The sequence below is a fragment of the Elephas maximus genome, chromosome 13 (assembly GCF_024166365.1).
Source record: "Elephas maximus indicus isolate mEleMax1 chromosome 13, mEleMax1 primary haplotype, whole genome shotgun sequence".
Classification (NCBI taxonomy): Eukaryota; Metazoa; Chordata; class Mammalia; order Proboscidea; family Elephantidae; genus Elephas; species Elephas maximus.
In genome coordinates, this window is record NC_064831.1 from 101,950,703 (window position 1) to 101,977,381 (window position 26,679).

Genomic DNA, 26,679 nt, shown 5'->3' on the forward strand with positions numbered 1-26,679 from the left:
TCCAAATCATTGAGATAATATGAAGTATCTTCTCTGACCACAACACCATCAAAGTAGAAATTAACAGCAGGAAGAGCAAGGAAAAAAAATCGATTACATGGAAACTGGATAACACCCTGATTAAAAACCACTTGGTAATAGAAGAAATCAGAGATGGAATAAAAAAATTCCTAGAGTCAAAAAAGAATGAAAACACATCATACCAAATCCTTTGGAACACAGCAAAGACAGTCCTCAGAGGTCAATTTATAGCAATAGACACATACATCAAAAAAAGAAAGGGAAAGAATCAAAACATTAGCTACACAACTTGAAGAGAAAGGCAACAGCAAAAGAAGCCAACAGCCAGCAGAAGAAAGGAAATAATAAAGATCAGAGCAGAAATAAATGAAATAGAGAATAGAAAAACGATAGAAAGAATCAACAAAACCAAAAGTTGGTTCTATGAAAGGATCAACAAAATTGACAAACCACTGGCCAAACTGACAAAAGAAAAACAGGAAACAAATAACCCAAATAAGAAATGAAATGAGGGACATTACAGCAGACCCAACTGAAATAAAAAGGATCATAACAGAGTGTTATAAAAAAAACAATGCTCCAACAAATTGAAAACCTAGAGGAAATGGACAAATTTCTAGAAACACGCTACCTACCCAAAGTAATACAAAATGATGTTGAAAATCCAAACAGACCCATAACAAGAGAAGCGGTTGAAAAGGTAAAAACAAAACAAAACAAAAACTCCCAACAACAACAAAAAAGCCCTGGGTCAGATGGCTTCACTGGAGAAATCTACCAAACATTCAGAGAAGAGCTTATACCAGTACTACTCAAACTATTTCAGAACATAGAAAAGGAAGTGATACTTCTGAACTCATTCTATGAAGCCAGCATAACCCTAATACCAAAATGAGGCAAAAAACCCCCCAAAAACCACATACACACACAAAAAGAAAATTATAGACCATTATCTCATGAATATAGATGGAAAAATTGTAAACAAAATTCTAGCCAATAAAATTCAGCATTATATAAAAAAAATAATGCACCATGACCAAGTGGGATTCATAACAGGTATGCAAGGATGGTTCAGCATTAGAAAATCAATCAACGCAATCTATAAAGAAAATCCACATAAATAAAAGAATCACATGATCACCTCAATAGACACAAAAAAGGCATTCGACAAAGTCCAACACCCATTCCTGATAAAAACTCTCAGTAAAGTAGGTATAGAAGGGGAATTCCTCAACATAATAAAAGTCAACTATACCTTGTTGGCGAAGTGGTTAAAAGTTTGGCTGCTAACCAAAATGTCAGCAGTTTGAATCAACCAGGCGCTCCTTGGAAACCCTATGGGGTAGTTCTACTTTGTCCTATAGGGTCACTATGAGTTGGAATTGACTCAACAGCAACGTTTTTTTTTTTTTTTTTTTTAAATACAGAACCAACAGCCAATAGCATTGTTAATGGAAAGATGCTGAAAACATTCCCCTTGAGAATAGGAACAAGACAAGGACGCCCTTTATCACCACTGCTGTTCAACATTGTGCTGGAAGTCCTAGCTAGAGCAAGAGGCAAGAAAAAGAAATAAAGGGAATCCAAATTGGTAATGAGGAGTAAAAATTTCCATATTTGCAGATGATATGACACTATACATAGAAAACCCAAAAGTCTCCAAGAGAAAACTACTGGAACTAATAGAAAGATTCAGCAGAGTAGCAAGATACAAGATAAACAGACAAAAATCGGCAGGATTCCTATACACCAATTAAAAAAAAAAAAATGAAAAGGAAATCAGGAAAACAATACCTTTTCTCATAGCCCCTAAAAAAATTAAATGCTTGGGAACAAATCTAACCAGAGATTTAAAGACCTAAAAAAATCTATGTAAGGAAAATTACAAACACTGCTGCAAGAAACCAAAAGAGATCTACAGAAATGGAAAAACATACCATGCTTGTGGATAGGTAGACTCAACATTGTGAAAATGACAATTCTACCCAGAACAATTTACAAATACAATGCAATCACGATTCAACTACCAACAACATTCTTTAAAGAGATGGAAAAACTAATCATTAACTTCATATGGAAAGGAAGAAGGAAAGCACTATTGGAGAAGAATAAAGTAGGAGGACTCGCTCTACCTGACCTCAGAACCTACTACACAGCTATGGTAGTCAAAACAGCCTGGTACTGCTACAATGACAGAGACACTGTCCATTGGAATAGAATTGAGAACCCAGATGTAAGTCCTTCCATGTACAGTCACCTGATCTTCAACAAGGGCCCAAAGTCCACCAAACTGGGGAAAAGACAGTCTTTTTAACAAATGGTGCTGGCAAAACTGGATGTCCATCTGCAAAAAAATGAAACAGGACTCATATTTCACACCATACACAAAAACTAATTCAAAATGGATCAAAGACCTAAATATAAAGCCAAAAAGTATAAAGATCATAGAAGAAAAAATAAGATCAACACTAGAGGCCCTAATACATGGCATTAACAGAATACAAACCACAACTAACAATGCACAAGCTCCAGAAGATAAGCTAGATAACTGGAACCTTCTAAAAATTGAACATTTATACTCATCAAAAGACTTCACCAAAAGAATAAAAAGAGAACATACAGACTGGGAAGAAATTTTTGGCTATTGCAAATCTGACAAAAATCTAATCTTTAAAATTTACAGGAAAATCAAACATCTCTACAACAAAAAGAAAAATAATCAAATTAAAAAATGGGCAAAGGAAATGAACAGACACTACCAAAGAAGACATTCAAGTAACTAACAGACATGTGACAAAATGCTCACGATCACTAGCCCTTAGAGAAATGCACATCGAAACCACAATGAGATACCATCTCTTCCTGACATTACTGGCATGAATCAGAAAAACAGAAACTAACCAATGCTGGAAAGGCTGCAGGGAGTTTGGAGCTCTTACGCACAGCTGGTGGGATTGCAAAATGATACAACCACTTTGAAAAATGATATGGCACTTCCTTAGAAAGCTAGAAATACCATATGATCCAGCAATCCCAGTCCTAGGAATATATTCTAAAGAAATGAGAGTCATCACATGAATAGACATATGCACACCCATGTTCATTGCAGCATTGTTCACAATAGCCAAAAGATGGAAACTCCCTAGATGCCCATAAACAGATGAATGGATAAACAAACTATGATATATACACACGATGGAGTACTACACAACAGTAAAGAACAATGATGAATCTGCAAAACAACTCACAGCATGAACAAATCTGGAGTGCATCATGCTGAGTAAAATAGGTCAATCACAAAAGGACAAATATTGTCTGAGACCACTACTATAAAAATTCATGGAAAGGTTTACACACAAAAGAAACAATCTTTGATGGTTACGAGGGAGGGGAGGGGTGGGGTTGGAAAAACACTAAATAGGCATAAAAAGTGGTAACTTTGGTGAAGGGTAAGACAGTACACAATAGTGGTAGTGGGGAAGCCAGCACAATTTGCACAAGACAAGGTCATGGAAGCTCCATAGACACTTCCAAACTCCCTGAGGGACCAAACTGCTGGGCTGAGGGCTGTGGAGACCATGGTTTTGGGAAACATCTAGCTCAACTGGCATAACATAGTTTATAAAGAAAATGTTCTACATTTTACTTTGGTGAGTAGCATCTATCTTAAAAGCCTGAGCGGCCATCTAAGATACTCCACTTGTTTCATCCCTTCAGGGACAAGGAAGAATGAAGAAAACTAAAGACACAAGGGAAAGATTAGTCCGAAAGACTAATGGACTACAACTATGAGGGCGTCCACCAGACTGATTCCAGTACAACTAGATGGTGCCTGGCTACCACCACTGACTGCTCTGCAAGGATCACAGTAGAGGGTCCCAGACAGATCTGGAGAAAAATGCAGAACAAAATTCTAACTCACAAAAAAAGAGCAGACTTAATGGCCTGACATAGGCTGGAGAAACCCCAGGAGTATGGCCTGGGCCATCCTTTTAGCTCAGTAGTGAAGTCACTCCTGAGGTTCACCCTTCAGACAAAGATTAGACAGGCCCACAAAACAAAATGATACTAAAGGGGCACACGAGCCCAGGGGCAAGGGCTAGAATGCAAGAGGGACAGGAAACGTGGTAATAAAGAACCCAAGGTCTTGAAGGGATAATGTTGACATGTTGTAGGGTTGTTAACGAGTGTCATAAAACAATATGTGTACTAAGTGTTTAGTGAGAAGCTAGTTTGTTCTGTAAACTTTCATCTAAAGTATGATAAAAAACAAAACAAAACGAATTGTAAAAAAAAAGCTGTGTTTTTTCCCATCTTAAACCTATGAAATTTAGTAAATTATCGATTAAAACTATGGCTTGCTGAGTTTTCCCTTCCTGTTTTCAGGGAATGAACACAATTTTTTTTGTTTGTTTGTTTAACTTTTAAGTTATTATGGAATTGAACTCTGTAGCAACGTACCAGGTTTAAAAACACAATTAAAGCTTCTTTGGTCATCTTACTTTTTTCTCTTTTGTAATATCTGTGCCTTGTGCGATGTTACATTTGCCACATAAATGGTGGATCACATCTGTGATAATAGTGTTGGTGAGTTTAGAAGTCCTGTAAATGAGGTCAGAGAAAAAGGCAGAGGCAATGCAATTGGAATATAACCCTTGAAGAGAAAGTGGAAATGTTCTTTTACCTTGGAGTTGTCCTTAGGAATAATTGACCCTGGTACTTCCAGTAGATGTAACTCTGCAACTCTCATACATAGACTAGCAGTTAATATGAGTTTGTCTCCTTCCGTGCACAGGGATAGATTTATTGAGCTGATAACATTTGCTCATTCTTCTTTTCAATGATGATTCATTTAAACTCTCCAACTAATTTAAATTTTATACAAAAATAATTTTCCACGTAGCTTTACTGCAACTAGATCCATCATTTCCAAAAACACTGCAGTATTCGAGATTAGTACAATAGAGGCAATAACTGTTACTGGATTTAATTAAAAACAACAAATCATTTGGTCAATGGTAATGGATGTGCCACACAACCCTTCAGATGCGTGACAATTTAAAGAGCCAGTATTTTACTCTTCAAATATTTGATTAGACAAGTTCATGTAGCCGATGGTTCTTTGTCCCCTTTGCTCTACAGTGTGTCATTCAATAAAATGATGCTTCCTTTGTTATTGGGACCATGAAGGTAAGGACCACAAGGGAAGAAATTTGACAATGTGTTGGCTTGTGCTTCCCTTTAATTTATAGTGTTGGGGGGAAAAACCGGGATGAGTTTTATAGATGAAAGTTAGTAACATAAAGGGAATTTCCTAGGGAAGCCATATCCTGCTAATTACTGATGTGCAAAAAGCTCTCTGTGGTGCCATGAATATTTTACTCAGCACTCTCATGCAGAACAAAAATGAACTAAAAATGTGTTGAGATTTATGCGTAGCTATTCATAGCACAGCCAACACTCATCTCACACTTAGAATCTTTGGAAGGCACAGCCTTTCAGGCATGCTTCTGTTACCAATTGCCAATCTGACACAAAAGGTCCTTCCTTGTCTTTTCCCAAGTAAGAATACACGTGAAAGACAAACTTTATCTTCAGCAAGCTTTTTTGTGCTTGAGTCAGGCAAAAGGAGCCAGGTGGGGGACTAAGCCTCTCCAAAAGACTGACTCGTCAGAGTTAGGGTGGTCACAGCTCTTATAGTTTAATAGGATAATTGTGTCATCTTTACTCATGGGTTTTCTGTGAATCATCAGGCAGTAGTCATCCCTCAGTGGCCTTGCGAACGTCTGTGCATGTTCCAGGGCGGTTTTCTCCGAAAAACATCTTACAAGGGAGTACATTGTTTCTTCTTTCCTTACAGCACGTTCAAGGATGGGGGTTTTGCATCACTAGCCAAGCCATAATTTTTTGTAAGTAAGTTGTAAGTTGCAGATAATGTAGGGCTCCTTGTCTAGGGGCTCAGTCCCTGTTTTTTCCCTATCTCACTTCCCCCTTTTCTTTTCCTCTTATGATTGGTTTAGAGACAGCTTATGACCTAATTATCCAGAGAAGTGGAGAGCATGAGAAAGAGAGGTGGGTAAGGGTACTTGCTCATCTACATAATAAAGCCAGGAAAGGCATATTTTCTTTTGCAATAACAACACACGAGCTCTTTAGACTTACTGATTTGACACACCCTCAGGATAAAACAAAGGTAGACTGATAATTTTTCTTAATTTAAGCAGTTTCTTCAGGGAAGTTTTGTTAACGAATCACTTGAAGCTCAGCAGACTGACCAACCCAGACACAAAATCATTCCTTGCAGTAGCTGTCGAGCGACGTCTAAAATAAGTACTTCTGACTAGATGTCCCTGTGGAGCCAGGCTCCCATTTCCAGTACTTGTCTTTCGCCTCAGCTCCTCACATCTCCTCGCACTATCACACCGCCATCTATCCTATTTTCCCATTTTTTTGGTCAAAGCTTAATTATGAAGATATTAGTATCAGTTGTCATGTAACCTCTCCTAGAAATATTTCATGTTTAGAAAAATATATCATCGTAAAATAAGTGATGCTATGTCTTTTAAGATATTTTGGGTTTTCCTTGCAAATAGAAATACGGTGGGGAGGCAAGGAGGAACAGAAAGTCCTCTCATGAACCAGATGATACCTTTTTCCTTCCCAGGTGAGAGTTGATTCCTAAGGTCAAATTCCTTTTCAAGACATAAGCTGGAGTGGTTTGTGCACCCAAGAGTTTTTTTTTTTTTTGTTGTTGTTCTTCTTCCCTACTTGTATATACGTTTGAGTTAACATTGCTTACTTGTAAGGGCTAAATGCTAAAACGAAAAGAATGCATTGATTTTGCCAGCCCAACTATTTACTCTATGGAGGCAGAATAGCCCACTTAATATTAGGATGCAACTGTTGATGTAAACCTGAAAGAAAAATGGTAGCTGGGCTTTTGCAGGAAGCCTTTTGTTAATGCTGAGAGTTTATAACAAAGGCGTAATTCCCTTTTCACTTGGGCTTATAATTATAGAAAGTGAATTGCGACAGATTCCTAGGCCAGGACTGAAATTTACAGAGAGAATTCAGAAAGCAGCATTTGAAATTCATGGTTTCCTAAATGCACAGACCACATTCAGCCTCTGATATTGGTCAGTGTTTTTATTTTTATTTTTTTTTTATGGTCTGTGATTTTGCTTGTACCTCCTGCCAAATGTAATATTACAAGAGGAGAACATTACATGTTCAGTGGTTTGAAAGGCCAGGGAGAATGGAACATTAGCATGCATCCCTTACAGCCCTAGAATGGAAGAAATAAAGGTGCTGGGAAGAATGTCTTAATTGGGAAGGATGGGCCTTCAACAGTAAACCAAGTCTTGCTGTTCTCCATTCTTGCTCTGTTTCTTTATAATACTCGAAAGGCTGTCAGGTTAAGTGGCTAAGTGTGAGAGGAGAGAAGAAAGGAACAAAGTGGTCTGAGTACAGGAGCCAAGGTGCCTGGAGAAGCTCTCCTCACTTTCACCAAGAGCCTCTTGGGTTGAGAGTCTGTTGGGCTCTGACATTTACCACAAACTCCTACACACACATAAAAACTGAGATTCTTAAGAAGATGGACTCACCTATCTGCTTCCCTGAGTCTCTGGGTGGTGCCAATGGTTAATGCGCTCAGCTGCTAACCATAAGGTTGGAGGTCTGAGTCTACCCAGAGCTGCCTTAGAAGAAAAATTTACAGATGCTTTATGTTCCTGTGTGGTAAAATGGTGTCTGCAAAACTTTTCATTTATTCCACAAAAATGAATTTGCCTCCCACAGATGCTCAGGAAGTGTTTGTTGGATGAGTATAAGGAAGACAGGAATGAAGAGAGGGAGGGAGGGAACAGGGAAAGAGACACTGTTCATCAGCAAACAGATCCAACCAGCAACCTCTCCAGAAAGATGACATTTCAGTCAATATATGGATGGTTTCAATCCTGGTCATTGTATTCAGCTTTCCTCTCAAATGTTTCCTGACTAGTTACCTGTGATTTGAATCGAAAGCAAAGAGCGAGAAAAGAAAACAATTTTCTTAAATCTAATTTTTAAGAAGAAAACAAAGAAATTCTGCCAAAATGTTTTCCTGTGACATCTAGCTATCTATATTGCTCCCAATAATCGCTTCCAGTTGACAGTCAGGAGGCCATGGGGCTCCCAGTAATGGGCCTGGTGAATTAGGGGCCAAGGGCACAACCTGGTGCAATGCTGAAGGAGCTCGAGCCCAGAAGAGGTGGCTTACTGGGTGAAGGCCAAGGTCCCCGTATGCATGTGTGCACACACACACACACACACATGCACACCGAGAGGGGCATCTGTGACCCCTAACTTCCCTTGTGCTGGCAGGTTGCTGGGTGGCAGGTTGAACGGTGTTGTACGTTTCACCGTTGGAGTGTGTCCCACATGAGACATGCCTTTTATTCCAGATGATAGTATCCCTCTCCCCATTGTTGGAGAGATGGAACAAGTAGAGAAACAGGTAAAAAAAAAATAAAAAGCAGTCGCTGTGGAGTCAGTTCCAATTCCTGGCTAACCCATGTGTATCAGAGTAGAACTGTGTTCCATAGTTTCTCATGGCTGATTTTTCTCTCTCTCCTTTAGATTCAAATCAAAGGTAACCAGTTAGAAAACATTTGGAAGGAAAGCTGAGTACAACGACCAGGATTGAAACCATTCAAATATTGACTGAAATGTCATCTTTCTGGAGAAGTTGCTGGTTGGATCTATTTGCTGATGAACAGTGTCTCTTTCCCTCTTCTCTCCCTCCTTTCATTCCTCTTTTCCTTTTACTCATCCAACAAACACTTCCTGAGCATCTGTTGGAGGCAAATTCATTTTTGTGGAATAAATTAAAAGTTTTGCAGACAACATTTTATCACACAGGAACATAAAACCAAAAAAAACCAAACCCAGTGCCATAGAGCAGATTCCGACTCATAGCGACCCTATAAGGACAGAGTAGAACTGCCCCATAGAGTTTCCAAGGAGCGCCCAGCAGATTTGAACTTCCAACCCTTTGGTTAGCAGTGGTAGCACTTAACCACTATGCCACCAGGGTTTCCAACGGGAACATAAAGGATCTATAAATTCAGCTGGTTTTTTGGGGGGGTGTCTACTACGTCGAAGTACCATGTGGAGATAGGAAATCAAATGAGAAGACATAGGCCCTACCATCAAAGAACTTTAGATCTAAAGGGGCAATGTCCTTCTTGCCTGCCTACATTCCACACCAGTAGAATTGTTATTTATGTGATTTTCTTTTGGCCCCTATTAATTTGCCTGGTGCTCTGTGAAGCTCAAAGGTAATTAGGTTCTGATAGCAGCATTAAGAGTTCACATTACAGGCGAGCTCTGTGGGAAGATGTATGCAAGCCATGGGAAGTCATGGCAGGGGCTGCCAACTAGAGGCTGGTGAGGATAGGAGTGGCTTCCCAAGAAAGTTACAGGTTGGCAAAAAAACAAGCTAGGGGAAGTAAAATAAGGGTTAATTCTACCTAAAAGACATCTCTATCCAGCAGTTTGCAAATATCTTTGCCTTAATTATCTAGTGCTGCTATAACAGAAATACCACAAGTGGGTGTCTTTAACAAACAAATTATTTTCTCAGAGTTTAGAAGGCCGGAAGTCTGAATTCACAGGGCAAGCTCTAAGGGAAGGCTTTCTTTCTATTAGCTCTGGAGGAAAGTCCTTGTCTGTACCACTTCTGGTTCCTTGGAGATCTTCATGTGTCTTGGCATCGATCTTACCCCATCTCTTCTATTTTCTCATGTTTAATTTCTTTAATATGTCAAAATAGACACCTTACACTAATCCTGCCTCACTGACACAACAAAGACAACACATTCCCAAATGGGATTATAACCACAGGCATACCCGTTGCTGTTGACTTGATTCCTACTCATAATGACCCTATCGGAAAGAGTAGAGCTGTCCCATAGGGTTCCTAAGGAGTGCCTGGTGGATTCAAACTACTGACCTTTTGGTTAGCAGCTGTAGCTCTTAACCACTAAGCCACCAGAATTTCCAACTGCAGACATAGATGTTAGCATTTACAACACATATTTTGGGGGGACATAATTAAGTTCATAGCATTCCATTTTGGTCTCCCAAAATTCATGTCCTTATTACGTGAAAAACACATTCACCCATCACATCATCCCAAAAGTCTTAAATCAACTCCAAATCCAAAACTTCATCTTCTGAATCATCTAAAATAAATATGGATGACTTTAGGTGTCTTCCACTCTGGGGCAAATTTCCTCTTCATCTGTGAACCTGTGAAATCTAGAATACAAATTATCTGTTTCCAAAGTACAATGGTGAAACAGGCACAAAGTAGACATTGCCCTTACAAATAGGCAAAACTGGAGGGAAAGAAGGATAACAGGCATCAAGTGAGTCCAAAATTCAGCAGGACAAATTACATTAGCTTTTAAGGCTTGAAAATAATCCTCTCTTTTGTGACACTATCTAAGAAATGGCTCCACCCTCTGGACTCTGGGTGTTGGCCATGCCCTCTGCATTCTGGGTGGGAGCCCTTTGTCCCTGGGCTTCAGCTCTGCCTTCCAGGTCCTCTGGGATGGCAACTCTACTCCCTTGGAATTAGATGGCCCCCTTCTTCTAGTCCATCTGTGTGGTGACTCCACCCTCTCAAGCCCAGCAGGCCCCACTCTTCTACCCCTTAAACATGGCAGCCCTGCCCCACCTGCTTTGGGAGGCAGCACCATACTCCTGGCATACCTTAACGGTAGTCCCAGAACTGAGTTGGACTTCTGACAATTTGGAACATAGGAGGCCATGGCCCCACCCTTTGAAACCAAGACGGCCCAGTTTCCTGTGCTCCTTCCAACAGTTTTGCTGATCTCCAAGCTGCTCCAGAAATGGTCTTTTTCTTTTCTCAGAGGAAAAGAGATGCAGCTCCTTTGGCATGTTTCCTGACTGCAGAATTTGAAGAGGCAGACAGTGTTCTTTCCTTTTTTTTCCTCTGTTCCCTTCAGTCTAAGCTGATGGGGTTTTTTTTTGCTGTGGTAGTTTGCTAGGTTCATCAGCCACAAGTTTAATCACTTTAACAAAACATTGTATAGTCAAGTCCTTGGTGAACATTCTAGGACATGTATCCTTAGTTTCTACAACAGAATTATCCAAATCTTTAAGTTCTGTTTTCATTTTGCACAGTTCATTTTTAAGTCCATCTCTTTCATCTCACATTTTGCTGTAAGTAGCAAGGAGAAACCATGTGGCCCCTTTAAGATCTTACTTAGAAATCTCATAAGCCAGGTATTGAGTTCATCACTTACAAGTTCTACCTTCCAAACAAATGTTTTAACATAATTCAAGCAAGTTCTTTGCCACTGCATAAAAAGCATTGCTCTTCCCCACTGTCCAATAGCATGTTCATCATTTTCTTTAAACCCTCACCAGAAGCGTCTTTGACATCCACGTTTCTGGGCACCGTATGTATTTTGTAAGATTATAGAGACTTTTTCTGTCTTTCTTTATAGCTCTTCTCACTTTCTTCTGAGCCCTCACCAGAATTGCCTTTGACGTCCATTATTCTACCTAAGGTCTCTTCAAGGAAATCTATGCTTTTACTAACAGGTGCTTTAAAGCTCTTCCAGCCTCTACCCATTACTCAATTCCAAAACTGCTTCCACATTTCAAGCATCTGTTAGAGCAGTACCCCACTCTTCTGGTACCCAATCCTATCTTTACTGTCTAGTACTGCTATAACAGAAGTACCACAAATGGGTGGTTTAAAAAACAATTTTTTTTCACAATTTAGGGGGCTAGAAGTGTGAATTCAGGGTGCCAGCTGTAGGGGAAGGCTTTTTCTCTCTGTTGGCTCTGGAAGAAGGTCCTTATCTCTTCTCAGCTTCTCCTCCTAAACAATCTTCACGTGACTTGGCATCTGTCTTCCCCCATCTTTGCTTCTTAGCTTGCTTCTTTTAATTTCTCTGATTCGAACTGCCACCCTTTTGGTTAGCAGCCGTAGCTCACAACCACTATGTCACCAGGGTTTCCATATCTCAAAAAAGACTGACTCAAGATACACCCTACACTAATCCTGCCTCATTAACATAACAAAGACAACCTATTCCCAAATGGGATTATAACCATGGACATAGATGTTAAGATTTACAACACATTTTTCGGGGGAATATAATTCAGTCCATAATCATCCTGAACGATGTATTTACCTTTAATTGCTTTTCACCATCATGTATACTTTAATTCCTGTTGGGCCCTAAAAAAATACAAGCTCTGAAATGCTCCCCAAACCATCCCAAAACAATGCATTTGAAATCACGTAAGAACATTTATTATGATATCTCTAGCCTGAATTCTTGTTATGAGTGAGATGAAGCATTCAGGGTCATACCTGCTGAAGACAATCTTTTCCAGGCTGTCGAGTCCAACAACAATCATAGCATCTCTGGGTGTAACAGTGGTGGCTCAGGTTATTTTTTGTCACCTTCCCAGAATTAATCTATTTGGAAAAGTATCTCAACAGGAACAAGCTTGTAGGTAATGATCAGATGTCTGTCCCAATTAGTGACTGCACATTTGGTAGGATTTACTTATATTTTTCCCCTTTTGATGAACAAAAGTAAGTTAGTTGATCTCTTGTCTGTGAAGCGTATCCTGCAGGGAATCTCAGTCCAGTTCTTATTTTTTAAATGGCTTCTGCAGAAAGATCCAAAATTAAGCTTATCACTAAAAGTAAAAATATGAACCTCTTATTTCCCACAAAGAATGCTAAGTACACTAAAGAAACTAGTTAGGAGGGATCAGTCCCTGGAGAAGAACATCATGCTTGGCAAAGTACAGGGTCAGCAGAAAAGAGGAAGACCCTCAATGGGGCGGATTGACACAGTGGCTGCAACAATGGGCTCAAGCATAACAAAGATTATGAGGATGGTGCAGGACCAGGCAGTGTTTGCTTCTTTTGTGCACAGGGTCACTATGAGTCGGAACCGACTCGATGGCACCTAACAACAACAATCTTGTCTTCTACCATGAGTTAAAAGATAAGTTTTTACTTTACTGATTTTCTGAAAATATTTGACCAGAATATTTCAACAAAAGAGATGGACTATATTGGACTTGCGAAAAGGACTGTGACTAGACTCAATCAAGATTTCCAGAACTCCTATGCAGAAGCTGATGGGTTCATAGACTGCGGCTGATCCAGAATCATGTGGAACAGAAATTAACTACACAAGATTGAAAAATCATGTATCTTAAAGAAACCAGGTTCTCAGAAGAGATCAACCTCGTGGCTCAGACTCCATTTTGTCTTAGACTGCATTTCTGCTCGTGAGAATGTGACCCATGACTGTTAATAAGTAAATCAAGGAGAGGCATCAGCTTGCCCTTGGGAAGAACTCTTAGTATGTTTTAAAGAGATTAACTGAAGACCTCCTACAGGAGAAGTCCATCCTGTATTATCACTGTAAACATGTATTCTTTAATGGAAACTGGTTTGTCACACGGAAATTTTTCTATACCTTCTGTTTTCCCTAGGCAAACTTGTGTGCTTTATGGGTATGTTTTTGTGTGGTAGATTCAACTAAACTAGTTTAGATGATCCCTTTCCAATGGAGAGTGAGTTTACGTGGGCAATCTCTTGTGTAGATTCCTGGCGAATGTGTGGGCAGCACACTTTGAGAACCTTAGGATTACCTTTAAATATTCATAGTAGTGGTGCTAGTAAATATTTGAAAGGTAATATTAAATTGTTACCCATTGTAAAAAGAGAGTCAGGAGAGAATCCATTGTTCCAACACTCAGGATGTGGTTGGTAGCTTTAATTCTTACGGTATAGTTGAATTGGACAAATCCTTTAAAAAATTTATCAATCATTATGGGACAAAAAGCAGATGAAGTTGCTAGTGGGATGGAAACACAACACCGATCTCTGACCTCATTAGCTAAGGTGACAAGATATATATGGAATTGGACTGCAAGCTACTTGGTTACACACTGTAGCACCAATACAAATACCAGATTTATTTCGTTGGTTACCATCAGAAATAACTACACGGGCTAGATGACTACTACAAGGGATAGTAATAGTCTTTGTCTGCATCCTAATAGTATTAGGCAAAAGAAGGCCTCAGGCTAAAATGTCCACTCCCAGCAATGCGAGTGATGAGAACATCCTTGCTCTTTCTTAAGATCCTGGTGAAGAACCAGCTGCCATCGGGTGGAAAATCAGCACCGTGAGTTTGAAGAACCTGTCATGGTCACCATCTAGGAGCTCGACTAAGTCCAGGTATTGATCATCGATATGTTATCTCCAATTTCCAATCAAAAGGAGAGAATGATTTAGGAAATAATATTGGAGTCATTATTCCCTGTCCTTGAGCATAGAGAATGTGACCCGGCTGGAGCTGGGCTCACAAGGACTCACAAGCACACATCAACTGGGCCCTGAGGTATAAAGACAATAAAAAAAAAAAAAAAAAGACAATAGCTAAGATAATCTTGGAAAATATCTTCTAGTGAACCTTTCACATAAGCCAACCTGAAAGAACACAAAAGACTTTTCACTCTTATCTTTTTTTTTCTACTAGCATGTAGTAAATGGAACATTTGTTGGACCAGTGAAGACCCTCCTGATTGTTGTTACGAAAACTTACTGAAACCTGTACCAATGATTGTTGAGAGGGATCACAGTTTCTAGCCAATCTGTGAAAAGGTGAAGCTTTCAATGGTTTTGCCCATTTTGTAGTGTTAACGTGTACTGATGACTCTGTAATGTTCTTTGGACTTGGGCAGACATGGTTGTGGCAGCATGCTTGTCCATTTTCCCACTTTTGTCTATTCTGCAATATATCCTTGGACTCGGGCAGACATGGCCCTAGCAGCATGGTTGTCCTCTTCCCGCTTTTGCCTTATTGAATATATGCCAAATAAAGCTTTCTTTTTGCTTTAAAAAAAGAAACTAGTTATTTGCCCAATTACTTTTTAACTTTTAAAGCAAGAACTGATGGACTGATTTATTCAAACTTTAAAAGAAAGAAAAGATAAATGTTCTAAGGAAAAAGTAAAATTTCTTGGTTTCAGGTTTTTATCCCAATTGTGGAAAATCAGCTTTATCAAGATTTGAGGATATTTCAAGAATATTGGATATCAGTTATAAAACATAACTGAATTAAGTTTCTAGATGTAATTTCAGTTTACATTAGGGAGCTTCTCTTAGATCTATGATAAGAAGTTAAGTTTGTGATTTTATTCATTTATAGATTTGAAATGATTTTTGTTTTTGAACTCAAAATTAAAATAAAATATAAAAGAAAAGGTAGGGGAGGAAGAAGACTAGTTCCTTATTTGGAACTGATAAAATTGAAATATATTTAATTTCAAATGATTTATAGCTCTTATAGCTCTTATTAAACGCATGTGATATTCAAGATCCTGTTTCCTTATAACAAAACCATGGATTCTGTATCAGAATGTATTGCCACAATAATGCTATATAACAACTACAAAAACTAAACCAACCCCATTGCCCTTGAGTCGATTCTGACTCATAGTGACCTTATAGGACAGAGTAGAACTGCCTCATAGGGTTTCCAAGGAGCAGCTGGTGGATTTGAACTGATGACCTTTTGATTAGCAGCCAAGCTCTTAACCACTGTATATGTAATAATAAGTACTTACAGCTCCCATGTCTGGGGTTAGCTTTGTGTTGTGTGGGTGGCTTTGCTGATCTTGCCTGGGCTCTCTCATAGGCCTGGGAGTCAGCTGGCTTTTGGTCAATCTAGGCTGGCAGTGGATGGGTCAACTGAGGTGGCTTGGCTCATTCCATAAAACTCTCACCCTCCATCAGACTAGGCTTGACATGTATTCATGGTGACTGTATTGGCACAAGAGATCAAGTGGGAACATGCAAGGATTCTCAAGGCCTAAACTCGAAATTGGCACATCACCACTTCTACTACCTTCTGTTAGTTAAACAGTTCTCAAGGCTGGTCTCAATTAAAGGGATGGGAAAGATTTTGCTTCTTCAGTGAGATCACCTGCAAAGCCCCAGGACAAATGGTATGAATACAATCAGGCATGAAGAATTGGGTCATTAATGCAGTAAATTCACACAGCCTGCTATTAAATGTTTAGGGTCAGGGGTATGATATGAAGGTTGACAGTTTGAGGCCCTGGGCAGGGTAAATGGTAGTGGAGGGAAAGAAGCAGTTGTCCAGGGTCTCCAACTCAATGTGATCTCCAAAAATGACACATGTTCATTGTCTTGTTATTGAAATGTTCTCCTCATTGATTCATATAAATTTTCCTTTACCAAGACTGGTGAGTTGCAGTCTCCTACTATTATTGTGAAACTGTCAATTTGTCTTTCCAGTACTGTTGGAGTTTGTTTTATGTATTTTGGAGCCCTGTCATTGGGTGTGTAGATATTTATTACGATTATGTCTTCATGATGGATAGTCCCTTTAATCATTATACAGTGGCCTTTTTTGTCTTTTATGGTGGATTTTATTTTAAAGTCTGTTTTTCTGTTTTATCTGAGATTAGTATTGCAACTCCTGCTCTTCTTTGGTGGCTGTTTGCTTGACATATTTTTTTCTATCCTTTGATTTTTTTTTTTATTAACTTTTATTGAGCTTCAAGTGAACGTTTACAAATCAAGTCAGCCTGTCACATATAAGTTTATATACATCTTACTCCTTACTCCCACTTGCTCTCCCCCTAATGAGTCATTTACTCAGAAAAAACAAGTCCATATGAATGTGGCTTCGACCCAATGAGCTCTGCTCGCTTACAACTTCCAACTCTCTCTATCCTCCCATCCCCTCTCCAGACAGGAGATGCCAGCACAGTCTCAAGTGTCCACCTGATATAATGAGCTCACTCTTCTTCAGCGTCTCTCTCCTACCAACTGTCCAGTCCCTGTCATGTCTGATGAGTTGTCTTCAGGAATGGTTCCTGTCCTGTGCCAACAGAAGGTTTGGGGACCATGCCCGCCGGGATTCCTCTAGTCACAGTTAGACCATTAAGTATGGTATTTTTATGAGAATTTGGGGTCTGCATCCCACTGATCTCCTGCTCCCTCAGGGGTTCTCTGTTGTGCTCCGTGTCAGGGCAGTCATCGATCGTGGCCGGGCACCAACTAGTTCTTCTGGTCTCAGGATAATGTAGGTCTCTGGTTCATGTGGCCCTTTCTGTCTCTTGGGCTCTTAGTTGTTGTGTGACCTTGGTGTTCTTCATTCTCCTTTGCGCCAGGTGGGTTGAGACTCATTGATGCATCTTAGATGGCCGCTTGTTAGCATTTAAGACCCCAGACGCCACATTTCAAAGTGGGATGCAGAATGTTTTCATAACAGAATTATTTTGCCCATTGACTTAGAAGTCCCCTTAGAGCATGGTTCCAAAACCTCCGCCCTTGCTCCACTGACCTTTGAAGCATTCATTTTATCCCAGAAACTTCTTTGCTTTTGGTCCAGTCCAGTTGGGCTGACCTTCCATGTATTGAGTGTTGTCCTTCCCTTCACCTAAAGCAGTTCTTATCTACTAATTAATCAGTAAAAAACCCTCTCCCTCCCTTCCTCCCTCCCCCCTCATAACCACAAAAGTATGTGTTCTTCTCAGTTTATACTATTTCTCAAGATCTTATAATAGTGGTCTTATACAATATTTGTCCTTTTGCCTCTGACTGATTTCGCTCAGCATAATGCCTTCCAGGTTCCTCCATGTTATGAAATGTTTCACAGATTCGTCACTGTTCTTTATCGATGCCTAGTATTCCATTGTGTGAATATACCACAATTTATTTACCCTTTCATCCGTTGATGGACACCTTGATTGCTTCCAGCTTTTTGGTATTGTTAACAGTGCTGCAATAATCATGGGTGTGCATATATCTGTTTGTGTGAAGGCTCTTGTTTCTCTAGGGTATATTCCGAGGAGTGGGATTTCTGGGTTGCATGGTAGTTCTATTTCTAACTGTTTAAGAAAACGCCAGATAGATTTCCAAAGTGGTTGTACCATTTTACATTCCCACCAGCAGTGTATGAGAGTTCCAATCTCTCCGCAGCCTCTCCAACATTTATTATTTTGTGTTTTTTTGGATTAATGCCAGCCTTGTTGGAGTGAGATGGAATCTCATCGTAGTTTTAATTTGCATTTCTCTAATGGCTAATGATTGAGAACATTTTCTCATGTGGCTGTTAGCTGCCTGAATATCTTCTTTAGTGAAGTGTGTGTTCATTTCCTTTGCCCACTTCTTGATTGGGTTGTTTGTCTTTTTGTGGTTGAGTTTTGACAGAATCATATAGATTTTAGAGATCGGGCGCTGGTCTGAGATGTCATAGCTGAAAATTCTTTCCCAGTCTGTAGGTGGTCTTTTTACTCTTTTGGTGAAGTCTTTAGATGAGCATAGGTGTTTGATTTTTAGGAGCTCCCAGTTATCTGGTTTCTCTTCGTCATTTTTGGTAATGTTTTGTATTCTGTTTATGCCTTGTATTAGGGCTCCTAAGGTTGTCCCTATTTTTTCTTCCATGATCTTTATTGTTTTAGTCTTTATGTTTAGGTCTTTGATCCACTTGGAGTTAGTTTTTGTGCTTGGTGTGAGGTATGCGTCCTGTTTCATTTTTTTGCAAATGGATATCCAATTATGCCAGCACCATTTGTTAAAAAGACTATCTTTTCTCCAATTAACTGACACTGGGCCTTTGTCAAATATCAGGTGCTCATATGTGGTTGGATTTATATCTGGGTTCTCAATTCTGTTCCACTGGTCTATGTGCCTGTTGTTGTACCAATACCAGGCTGTTTTGACTACTGTGGCTGTATGATAGGTTCTGAAATCAGGTAGAGTGAGGCCTCCCACTTTCTTCTTCTTTTTCAGTAATGCTTTGCTTATCCGAGGCTTCTTTCCCTTCCATATGAAGTTGGTGATTTGTTTCTCTATCACCTTAAAAAATGACATTGGAATTTGGATCGGAAGTGCATTGTATGTATAGATGGCTTTTGGTAGAATAGACATTTTTACTATGTTAAGTCTTCCTATCCATGAGCAAGGTATGTTTTTCCACTTAAGTTGGTCCTTTTGAATTTCTTGTAGTAGAGCTTTGTAGTTTTCCTTGTGTAGGTCTTTTACATCCTTGGTAAGATTTATTCCTAAGTATTTTATCTTCTTGGGGGCTACTGTGAATGGTATTGATTTGGTGATTTCCTCTTCGATGTTCTTTTTGTTGATGTAGAGGAATCCAAGTGATTTTTGTATGTTTATCTTATAACCTGAGACTCTGCCAAACTCTTCTATTAGTTTCATTAGTTTTCTAGAGGATTCCTTAGGGTTTTCTGTGTATAAGATCATGTCATCTGCAAATAGAGATAATTTTACTTCCTCTTTGCCAATCCAGATACCCTTTATTTCTTTGTCTAGCCTAATTGCTCTGGCTAGGACTTCTAGCACGATGTAGAATAAGAGCGGTGATAAAGGGCATCCTTGTCTGGTTCCCGTTCTCAAGGGAAATGCTTTCAGGTTCTCTCCGTTTAGAATGATGTTGGCTGTTGGCTTTGCATAGATGCCCTTTATTATGTTGAGGAATTTTCCTTCAATTCCTACTTTGGCGAGAGTTTTTATCATAAAAGGGTGTTGGACTTTGTCAAATGCCTTTTCTGCATCAATTGATAAGATTGTGTGGTTTTTGTCTTTTGTTTTATTTATATGGTGGATTACATTCATGGTTTTTCTGATATTAAACCAGACTTGCATACCTGGTATAAATCCCACTTCATCGTGGTGAATTATTTTTTTGATATGTTGTTGAATTCTATTGGCTAGAATTTTGTTGAGGATTTTTGCATCTATGTTCATGAGGGATATAGGTCTGTAATTTTCTTTTTTCGTAATGTCTTTACCTGCTTTTGGTATCAGGGCAATGGTGGCTTCACAGAACGAGTTGGGTAGTATTCCGTCATTTTCTATGCTTTGAAATACCTTTAGTAGTAGTGGTGTTAACTCTTCTCTGAAAGTTTGGTAGAACTCTGCAGTGAAGCCGTCCGGGCCGGGGCTTTTTTTTGTTGGGAGTTTTTTGATTACTGTTTCAATCTCTTTTTTTGTTCTGGGTCTATTTAGTTGTTCTACTTCTGAATGTGTTAGTTTAGGTAGGTAGTGTTTTTCCAGGAATTCATCCATTTCTTCTAGGTTTGCAAATTTGTTAGAGTACAATTTTTCGTAATAATCTGATATGATTCTTTTAATTTCAGTTGGGTCTGTTGTGATGTGGTCCTTCTAGTTTCTTATTCGGGTTATTTGTTTCCTTTCCTGTATTTCTTTAATCAGTCTAGCCAATGGTTTATCAATTTTGTTAATTTTTTCAAAGAACCAGCTTTTGGCTTTGTTAATTCTTTCAATTGTTTTTCTGTTCTCTAATTCATTTAGTTCAGCTCTAATTTTTATTATTTGTTTTCTTCTGGTGCCTGATGGGTTCTTTTGTTGCTCACTTTCTATTTGTTCAAGTTGTAGGGACAGTTCTCTGATTTTGGCTCTTTCTTCTTTTTGTATGTGTGCATTTATCGATATAAATTGGCCTCTGAGCACTGCTTTTGCTGTGTCCCAGAGGTTTTGATAGGAAGTATTTTCATTCTCCTTGCATTCTATGAATTTCCTTATTCCCTCTTTAATGTCTTCTATAACCCAGTCTTTTTTCAGGAGGGTATTGTTCATTTTCCAAGTATTTGATTTCTTTTCCCTAGTTTTTCTGTTATTGATCTCTAGTTTTATTGCCTTGTGGTCTGAGAAGATGCTTTGTAATATTTCGATGTTTTGGACTCTGCAAAGGTTTGTTTTATGACCTAATATGTGGTCTATTCTAGAGAATGTTCCATGTGCACTAGAAAAAAAAGTATATTTTGCAGCAGTTGGGTGGAGAGTTCTGTATAAGTCAATGAGGTCAGGTTGGTTGATTGTTGTAATTAGGTCTTCCGTGTCTCTATTGAGCTTCTTACTGGATGTCCTGTCCTTCTCCGAAAGTGGTGTGTTGAAGTCTCCTACTATAATTGTGGAGGTGTCTATCTCACTTTTCAGTTCTGTTAAAATATGATTTATGTATCTTGCAGCCCTGTCATTGTGTGCATAGATATTTAATATGGTTATGTCTTCCTGATCAATTGTCCCTTTTATCATTATGTAGTGTCCTTCTTTATCCTTTGTGGTGGATTTAAGTCTAAAGTCTATTTTGTCAGAAATTAATATTGCTACTCCTCTTCTTTTTTTCTTGTTGTTTGCTTGATATATTTTTTTCCATCCTTTGAGTTTTAGTTTGTTTGTGTCTCTAAGTCTAAGGTGTGTCTCTTGTAGGCAGCATATAGATGGATCGTGTTTCTTTATCCAGCCCGAGACTCTCTGTCTCTTTATTGGTGCATTTAGTCCATTTACATTCAGGGTAACTATAGATAAATAAGTGTTTAGTGTTGTCGTTTTGATGCCCTTTTATGTGTGTTGTTGACAATTTCATTTTTCCACATACTTTTTTGTGCTGAGACGTTTTTCTTAGTAAATTGTGAGATCCTCATTTTCGTAGTGTTTGACTTTATGTTTGTTGAGTTGTTACATTTTTCTTGGCTTTTATCTTGAGTTATGGAGTTGTTATACCTCTTTGTGGTGACCTTAATATTTACCCCTATTTTTCTAAGTAAAAACCTAACTCGTAATGTTCTATATCGCCTTGTATCAGTCTCCATATGGCAGTTCTATGCCACCTGTATTTAGTCCCTCTTTTTGATTATTGTGATCTTTTACATTTTGACTTCAGTGATTCCCTGTTATGAGCATTTTTTTTTAATTAATCTTAATTTGTTTTTGTGATTTCCCTATTTGAGTTGATATCAGGATGTTCTGTTTTGTGACCTCGTGTTGTGCTGGTATCTGATATTATTGGTTTTCTGACCAAACAATATCCTTTAGTATTTCTTGTAGCTTTGGTTTGGTTTTTGCAAATTCTCTAAACTTGTGTTTATCTGTAAATATCTTAATTTCGCCTTCATATTTCAGAGAGAGTTTTGCTGGATATATGATCCTTGGCTGGCAGTTTTTCTCCTTCAGTGCTCTGTATATGTCATCCCATTGCCTTCTTGCCTGCATGGTTTCTGCTGAGTAGTCTGAACTTATTCTTATTGATTCTCCCTTGAAGGCGACCTTTCTTTTCTCCCTGGCTGCTTTTAAAATTTTCTCTTTGTCTTTGGTTTTGGCAAGTTTGATGATAATATGTCTTGGTGTTTCTCTTTTTGGATCAATCTTAAATGGGGTTCGATGAGCATCTTGGATAGATATCTTTTCGTCTTTCATGATGTCAGGGAACTTTTCTGTCAGCAGATCTTCAACTATTCTCTCTGTGTTTTCTGTCCTCCCTCCCTGTTCTGGGACTCCAATCACACGCAAGTTATCCTTCTTGATAGAGTCCCACATGATTCTTAGTGTTTCTTTTTTTTTTTTTAATTCTTTTTTCTGTTTTTTTCCAGCTATGTTGGTGTTAATTCCCTGGTCCTCCAGATTTCCCACTCTGCATTCTAATTGCTCGAGTCTGCTCCTCTGACTTTCTATTGCATTGTCTAATTCTGTAATTTTATCGTTAATCTTTTGGATTTCTACATGCTGTCTCTCTTTGGGTTCTTGCAACTTATTAATTTTTCCACTATGTTCTTGAATAATCTTTTTGAGTTCTTCAACTGTTTTATCAGTGTGTTCCTTGGCTTTTTCTGCAGTTTGCCTTATTTCGTTTCTGATGTCTTAAAGCATTCTGTATATTAGTTTTTTATATTCTGTATCTGATAATTCCAGGATTGTATCTTCATTTGGGAAAGATTTTGATTCTTTAGTTTGGGGGGTTGTAGAAGCTGTCATGGTCTGCTTCTTTATGTGGTTTGATATCGACTGCTGTCTCTGAGGTATCACTGGGAAACTTGTTTTTCCAGAAATTCTGCTAAAAAAAAATGCAGTCAGATCCCTATCAGAACTGCCTTTGGATTATAACCGCCACCTTGTTCCCTGTAAGGATGAAAGTCCGAGATTTGGATCATATATGCTTGGCTGTAGCTGGTTCTGTGTTTTTAGTCCAATTAGGGATGGATTTATGGTCCCTGGGTTTTTTGTGGTTCCTTCTCTCAGGCCGGAAGAGTTAGTTAGGAAAAGACCAAAAGAAAAAAAAATAGGGGGAAAAGCAAAGCCGCCGCGGAGCCGGAGCTGTTCTCCCTCTGGCTCAGGAAATTCCAATGTTAATGAAGCCGACTGGGGAGGGTGGGGGAGGGATCAGAGAGATAGGAGAGTAGCATCTCAGAATATAGTCAGAGTTGCTTGTCTTGCTTGGAATGACTATTATATCTGAGATTCCCGAGGGGCGTGTCGCCTATGTGTGTTGGCTGTGTGGAGATTGCCCCTGGGGTTCTGGCCTGCTGAAGCCACGGTCAGATCCTCCGCTGCCAGTCCAAATCCTAGCGTCAAGTTTCCCCTGCTGGGACGCTGTACTCCCGGCTCCAAAATCAGTTGCTGCCTCCCGGGGATTTCTCGTCCCGCCAGCCGCGTCGCCGCACCACCTCCACGGACTGGCTGGGCCCCCTCCCAGGGTTAGTTCAGGGGAGTAGGGCTGCGCCCCGTGCTTGTGCCGTGATAGCGCCCAAATACCTGGCGCCAGGGTTCCCCGGCTGGGACGCAGCACTCCCAGCTCCAAAACCAGTCACTGCCTCCCGGGGAGTTCTCCCACCAGCCGTGTCGCCACGCTGCCCGCGCGGACCGGCTGGGCCCCCTCCCGGGTTCAGTTCAGGGGGGTAGGGCTGTGCGCCTTGTTTGCGCCGTCACAAGATTTATGAGTTCAGCTCCCCTGGGCCCAGATGCCCGGCGCCAAGGTTACCTGACTGGGACGCTGGCTCCAGGCTCCGAAAACAGTCACTGCTTCCCCGTATTTGTTCATTTTCTGTCTCTAAATCTGTGTTTGTTGTTCAGGGTTCATAGATTGTTACGCATGTGATTGATTCACTTGTTTTTCTGAGTCTTTCTTGCAAGAGGGATCCGGGGTAGTGTCTACCTAGTCCGCCATCTTGGCCCCGCCTATCCTTTGATTTTTAATAATGTTACATCTTTGTTTCTAAGATGTGTCTCTTGTAGACAGCATACTGATGGGTCCGGCTTTTTTATCCAGTCTGTCACTCTCTGTCTCTTTATGGGTGGACTTAGGGCATTTATATTCAGCACAATTATTGATAGGTGTAAGTTTATTGCTGTCATTTTGTAATGGCTTTTTTTGTGGTGTTGACATTTTCTTTGTTCCTCTTATGCCCCTGTGATGAATTCCTTTTGGTTGTGGGTTTTTTTTTTCATTCCTTTTGTTTTTGTAGATTTAGTTGCAGTAGTGAATGATTCCATGGGGAAAATATTAAAAGATGCAGGAAGCTTCAAAAGAAGATGGAAGGAATACACAGAGCCATTATACCAAAGAAATTAGTCGATGTTCAACCATTTCAAGAGGTGGTGTATGATCAGGAGCCAATGGTACTGAAGGAAGAATTCCAAGCTGCTCTGAAAAAGGCATTGGCAAAAAACAAGGCTCCAGGAATTGATGGAGTATCAATTGAGATGTTTCAACAAACAGATGCAGTGTTGGAGGTGCTCACTCATCTATGCCAAGAAATATGGAAGACAGCTTCCTGGTCAACTGCCTGGAAGAGATCCATATTTATGCCTATTCCCAAGAAAGGTGATCAAATCAAATGTGGAAATTATAGAACAATACCATTAATATCACACACAAGCAAAATTTTGCTGAAGATCATTCAAAAACCGCTGCAGCAGTGTATCCACAGGGAACTGCCAGAAATTCAGGCCAGATTCAGAAGAGAAGGTGGAACCAGGGCTATCATTGCTGATGTCAGATATATCCTGGCTGAAAGCAGAGAATACCAGAAGGATGTTTACCTGTGTTTTATTGACTATGCAAAGGCATTCAACTGTGTGGAGCATAATAAACTATAGATAACATTGCGAAGAATGGGAATTCCAGAACACTTAATTGTGCTCATGAGGAACCTTTACATAGGTCAAGAGGTGGTTGTTTGGACAGAACAAGGGGATACTGATTGGTTTAAAGTCAGGAAAGGTGTGAGTCAGGGTTGTATTCTTTCACCATACCTATTTAATCTGTATGCTGAGCAAATAATCTGAGAAGCTGGACTATATGAAGAAGAATGGGGCATCAGAATTGGAGGAAGACTCATTAACAACCTGTTTTACGCAGATGACACAACTTGTTTGCTAAAAGTGAAGAGGACTTGAAGCACTTACTAATGGAGATCAAAGACCACAGCCTTCAGTATGGATTGCACCTCAAAATAAAGAAAACAGAAATCCTTACAACTGGACCAATGAGCACCATCATGATAAATGGAGAAAAGATTGAAGTTGTCAAGGATTTCATTTTACTTGTATCCACAATCCACAGCCATGGAAGCATCAGTCAAGAAATCAAAAGACGCCTTGCATTGGGTACATCTACTGCAAACGACCTCTTCAAAGTGTTGGAGAGATGGAAGGGACTGGACAACGGTTTGGAGAGAGATGCTGACGAAGAGTGAGCTACTTGTATCAGGTGGACACTTGAGACTGTGTTGGCATCTCCTGTCTGGAGGGGAGATAGGAGGGTAGAGAGGGCTAGAAACTGGCAGAATTGTCACAAAAGGAGAGACTGGAAGGAGGGAGCGGGCTGACTCATTAGCAGGACAGTAAGTGGGAGTATGGAGTATGGTGTATATAAGCTTATATGTGACAGACTGACTTGATTTGTAAAAGTTCACTTAAAGTTCAATAAAAATTATTTAAAAAAGTAAGAAATATTAATATAACAGTACAGAATATTTCTAGAATTTCAAAATTTGTAGATAGAATAACTATACAAGATCTACCACAATCATTTACAGCCACCATTGAAAAGACACCTTGGATAGATACTAGCAAAATAGATAAACACATAACAGAAAATATGCAGAATTTGAAGCTTGTACATGAAGAAACAGAAGCCCAATTAAATAACATAAAACAAGCTATTTTATCAAGGTAAATGCATTACTTAGTACTAATATCCTTACTACTAGTAATGTAAAATCATTATATCAACCACGCAGTTTTTGGCAATTATGAAAAAGAACACTATCATACCCTGTATTGTGCAAAGGATCTTGGGGCGATTAAAATCCCATACACTGAATACAAACTGGTTTTTGGTCTATTTTACAAACTATTTGGTCACATTTAGAACATGTGGCAATAATAATCTTAACCGTGGTATGTATTTTCATATTTATGAAATTGTTTTGCAAAATTTGGTGTAAACATATTTGTCAAGTTAAAAAACAAAGATTCTTATTACAAGTGTATAAGCTGATAAATAATTGCTACAGTAAATAATAAAAAAATAATAAACAACACTTATATTATAATTAAAATAATATAAGAATGTCTTTTAATAGTATTGTGTGATAATTGTGTGCTAACTCTGATAATTTTTGTATGATACTATTGTTTGAAAATAGTAAATAAATAATAATAAGGTGTGATAATAATAATAAATAAATAATATAACAAATAATTTCTGATTGTGTAATAGTTAAGTCATAAGTTATAAGTCATAGGTA